The sequence below is a fragment of the Montipora capricornis genome, chromosome 4 (genome assembly GCF_036669925.1).
Source record: "Montipora capricornis isolate CH-2021 chromosome 4, ASM3666992v2, whole genome shotgun sequence".
Classification (NCBI taxonomy): Eukaryota; Metazoa; Cnidaria; class Anthozoa; order Scleractinia; family Acroporidae; genus Montipora; species Montipora capricornis.
In genome coordinates, this window is record NC_090886.1 from 27,196,617 (window position 1) to 27,201,892 (window position 5,276).

Sequence of the window (5,276 nt, forward strand, 5' to 3'; positions counted from 1 at the left end):
TTAGAGAGCGCGAAAGAATCGTAAGAGTTGCTCTCGGCGCATCCTAAAGGAACTCCGACTAGCTTCTTGAGTGCTCTTCAATCTTCCGAAGTGCATCCATACTCGATGTATGCACAATTAAAAGCATGAACCAATTGTTTTATAACATAGCGACGATAACTTGAACGATAAAACATCTTTTAAATTTGAGATCAACTAAAAAATTATCACATCACACGGTGAGAGAAAACACGCCACAAGTAACTTGAGCGACAGTTGACCGAAAAAGATTCATCTGGTTTTTTCCAAATATTTAAAATAAACGATTCGATTCTTCAACTAAAAAAATGTAGGAAAACAAAGTCAAAGCACTCAATAACCATGCAAATAATCTGCCCTAGTAAAATTCAAGGGCTCGAAGTAGGGTTTTGATTGTTAAGAATAATGTTCACTTGTTTTCAGCAGACTTAACGAATGTAACAAAAAAAAATCCACGATAACAACAGAGATCGAAAGTTGCTACAGACCAACTTGCGACCTCTTCAGTTCTTGTTGAGTGCCGTTTGTTAGTTCTAACTAAAATATTGTGCATTTTTTGTGTGAAACATGGGCCTGCTTTGCTTCGTTTTCGCTGCCCCAGGTTCAGTCTGGTTGGTTTCCCTGCTTGCAACAGTCGATGCTGGAAGAAAAAAAAAAGGCTGGTTCTTCCATTTACTTCATTCACTGAGTATCCAAGACTTTAACATGGGAATTCGAAAAACTCTAAAATGCAACTGCACTCGTCATCTCATACGGTCGTGTGTAGGCTGGTTCTTCCATTTACTTCATTCACTGAGTATCCAAGACTTTAACATGGGAATTCGAAAAACTCTAAAATGCAACTGCACTCGTCATCTCATACGGTCGTGTGTATAAAGATATTTTCACCGTGATGGCTCAATAGGAATTAAGCAGAACCAATTGTTACATGAGGTGGGTTTTGTCGATCACGGCAATGGGGTATTTGAAAGTAGTTGTATATTTTGTACCCTTTTCTAGATCATTTGTACAGCAATGAATTTGTCGCACTATATGGCTTCATCGCTCAGTTGGTTAGAGCGTCGCACCGGTATCGCGGGTTCAAATAACGTTGAATTCCTGAAATTTTCAGGCTTCTCTACGCAATTGCAAAAATTGCGTTCACAACTGTGAAGATCATAGCTTCACTTGATTTCATATCTGCGGTTCATATATGATCCAATTCATATAGCGGTTTTTCTTGTTTACAAACATTGACGTCACATTTCTTTTGATATTTAAATGTGCCAACCACGGAACAAAAAAAGTCATTGTTTCAACAGCCAATTAGGTTCTGGTTGGCATATTAATAACAATGGATGACGTCACGAGAAACAACGCTATATCATTTCATCGTTGATTCATCGCTCACGGCAACATTAGAACACACAAATGACCAGCTGCCAATGTCATTGGCTTCATAGCTCAGTTGGTTAGAGCGTGGCACCGGTATCGCGAGGTCAGGGGTTCAAATCCCGTTGAAGTCCTGAATTTTTCAGACTTCTCTACGCAATTGCAAAAATTGTGTTCACGACTGCGAAGATCATAGCCTCACTTGATTTCATATCCGCAGTTGATATATATGATCCAATTCATATATCATTTCATCGTTGATTCATTGCTCACGGGAACATTAGAACCCACAAATGACCAGCTCCCAAATTCAGTGGCTTTATAGCTCAGTTGGTTAGAGCGTAGTATCAGTATCGCGAGGTCACGGGTTCAAATACCGTTGAGGTCCTGAATTTTTGAGGCTTCTCTACGCAATTCCAAAAAAATTGCGTTCACAACTGCGAAGATCATAGTTTCACTTGATATAAGTTTCTTGTTGCTATTAACTGTATTAATACACAACTATGGAATACAAGTAGGGAGGCGCGGTGGCTTCATGGTTAGTGAGCTTGACTCCGGATCGAGTGGTCCGGGCTCGGGTCCTGGCCGGGGACATTGTATTGCGTTCTTGGGTAAGACACTTTACTCTCACGCTGCCCCTCTCCACCCAGGTGTATAAATGGGTACCGGCAAATTTAATGCTGGGGTTAACCCTGCGATAGACTGCGATGGTCGGTTCATGCTACCGAAACCGGAGATAAGCGCCGGCCTAATAATGGGCCTTCTAGGCTCGTAGCAGACTTTACCTTTACCATGGAATACATTTATTATAATAGCATCCTTATAACGCAATATCCTTTATAAGGGATATCACCATATTTCCTTGGTGGATAGCGAGGCAGTGAGTATCCGACATTCTGAACAGTAAGACGACAAAAATTAATGTTTTAAAACGCAACATCAGTTTTCTGGGATATTGGTATGGTCTCTGTGGATATCCAAGAACTGAATATTAGACATTAGTATAAATATACAGGTGATTATACCAAATCGCGCGCCCTCATTGGCTCGCTATCTCGGATTATCAGCCGATAATAACCTCGAGGGACAAAATGGCTGCCAGTAATCGTTTTGCCACTGTAAGTGAAGATGATTTCGCGTTGAAAGGTTTTTTTTGTCTCTTTTTTGAAACAATCACCTGTGTATTTATACTAATTATTCGCCTCAGGATCAGTGATTATAGGTGAATATTCACCTCGACTTCGTCTCGGTGAATATTCACCGATAATCACTTCGCCCTCGGCGAATAATTGTTAATTACGCCGAAAGCATAAATAAGGCACCTCTTGTAGCCGCTATACGGTCCAATGTCTGATTTCGGAGCACAGCGCCACAACCAGACGCAGAGGTGGCATGCTAGTGTGACTCCCTATCCGGTGCACTCCACGGGGATTTTTAACGGTCACCCATCCAGATATTAACCCTATCCAACAGGTCATAACTTCGGTGGACAAACGGGAATCGCTGTTTTCCCTTGGTCACGCAGTACAGGGTCGCAATATGCAATATGCCACATAAAAGAATATCCCTGGCTTGTTACTTTTTATTGACTTTGAAAAGGCCTTGATTCTCTCGAATGGTCCTTCATACATGCCACATTGAGATCCTACGGCTTCGGTGCTTCGCTAATTAACTGGGTGAAAACCCTGTATAGTCATACTGAAAGCTGTATTCTGAATAATGGATGGGCAAGTAACTTTTTTGATATTCAAAGAGGTGTCAGGCAAGGCTGCCCACTCCCACTTTATCTATTTATCCTATCGGCAGAGGTGCTTGCCACAGCAATTAGAAAAAATACCAACATAAAGGGAATCTCCGTAAATGGTGTGGAAATTAAGTTAAGTCAGTACGCCGATGACACAACACTTATATTAGACGGGTCACGTGAATCTCTCGTTTCATCTCTTGCAATGCTGGACGATTTTAGCAAAGTCTCTGGCCTCAGACTCAATGATAAGAAAACGGAGGCTCTATGGATCGACGCAAGTATTGGAAATGATAAGATTCTATTATCGGGAAAAGAATTGAAATGTCCAAAAGACAAAGTAAAATCCCCAGGGTTATGGATTTCAACAGACCGCGAACTATCTGCATCTTTAAACTTTCAATGAGAAACTTGAAAAAGTTAAAGAAATTCTAAGATGCTGGAAATACCGTCGACTCACACTGATAGGGAAAATCACTGTTATCAAGTCATTAGTGGTCTCCTAATTAGTTTATCTACTCTCGCCTCTCTGCTCAAACTACAAGGTCTTAAACGAAATAAACAATTTACTCTACACTTTTCTATGGAATGGTATAGGCGACAAAATAAGACAGAAGGTAATGATCAATGATTTTGGTCTTGGCGGCCTAAAAATGATTGATATTAGCTCCTCCAATAAATGTCTTAAAATCACATGGATAAAAATTTATTTAGATAACAATAACAAAGGAAAATGGAAAATCTTTTTTGATAAAGACCTTAAAAAATATGGCTGTCAAAGTTTCTTTTCCTACAATCTCAATGTTAGAGACACCTTATCGACAATAACAACTTCCGACGTCTTTTTGAAAGAACTATTAGGAATCTGGGCAGAAGTTAAGTTTGAGCCTGAAATAATGTCAAGAGAACACTTTCTGGATCAACAACTTTGGCATAAATCCATAATAAATATAGCCAACAAGACAGTATTTTTTAAAAAAACTGGTTTACAAAGGGAATAACTCGGGTGAAACACGTGTTAGGATCAGACAACACCGTCTTTTCTTTCATTAAATAACTTCTGCTGCAAGTATGAAATAGACCCTCGCCCTCTCAGTTTCTACGGATTAATATCGGCTGTAAAGTGTCTTCGCAGTAATTCTAATTTTCAGAATGTACAAAACGCCAACTGCGAATTTGAGCCACTGACAACAAACATTTTACAAGCCAAAAAAGCAACTACATTAATATATAAAAAACTGATTAGTAACAAGGGTTTAACCCCAGAGTCATCACAAAAGAAATGGCTAATGGATTGTAGTCTACCAATAAATGACAACATAAATTAGACTTCAAGTGAAGCTATGATCTTCGCAGTTATGAGCGCAATTTTTGCAATTGCGTAGAGAAGCCTGAAAAATTCAGGACTTCAACGGGGTTTGAACCCGTGACCTCGCGATTCTGGTGCGACGCTCTAACCAACTGAGCTATGAAGCCACTGACGTTGGGAGCTGGTCATTTGTGGGTACCCACACAAATGAACACACAAATGACCAGCTGCCAATGTCATTGGCTTCATAGCTCAGTTGGTTAGAACGTCACACCGGAATCGCGAGGTCACGGGTTCAAACCCCGTTGAAGTCCTGAATTTTTCAGGCTTCTCTACGCAATTGCAAAAATTGCGCTCATAACTGCGAAGATCATAGCTTCACTTGATTTCATATCCGCAGTTCATATATGATTCATTTCATATACCATTTCATCATTGATAAATTAGACTGATGCCTATCTCTTGGCTAAAAAATGCACGAAGAGTACTAAGCTGATAGAGTTTCAGTTTATAAATTTTTACATAGACGTGTACCAACCAATAGCTTCTTATTTAGAATAGGCCTAAAGGATGATAAAAATTGCACTTTTTGTCACACCTCCCCGAGTCATTAATTCATCTTTTCTGGTCATGCCACAAAACATCTCACTTTTGGAATAAAGTTACCGAATGGCTGAAAAACTTAAACTTAAACATTACTGCTTTGGGTCTGAGGCCAGACATCTCTCATTTTGCGCTTTTTATCAACTATTGTTTCCTTTTAACACGATATCACATATGGCTCGCTAAAACAAAAGAAAACCATCCAAATCTTACGCATTTCATATGCACATT

The 5,276-nt window shown here is 39.7% G+C and overlaps 1 non-coding gene across 1 annotated transcript; it reads right to left on the minus strand.

Annotated features, from left to right (window-relative positions):
- Positions 1 to 4,536: 4,536 nt before the first annotated feature.
- Trnas-aga (transfer RNA serine (anticodon AGA)) lies at positions 4,537 to 4,609 on the minus strand. The gene has a single exon. It is a non-coding gene; the product is annotated as a tRNA-Ser (tRNA).
- Between the last annotated feature and the right edge of the window lie 667 nt (positions 4,610 to 5,276).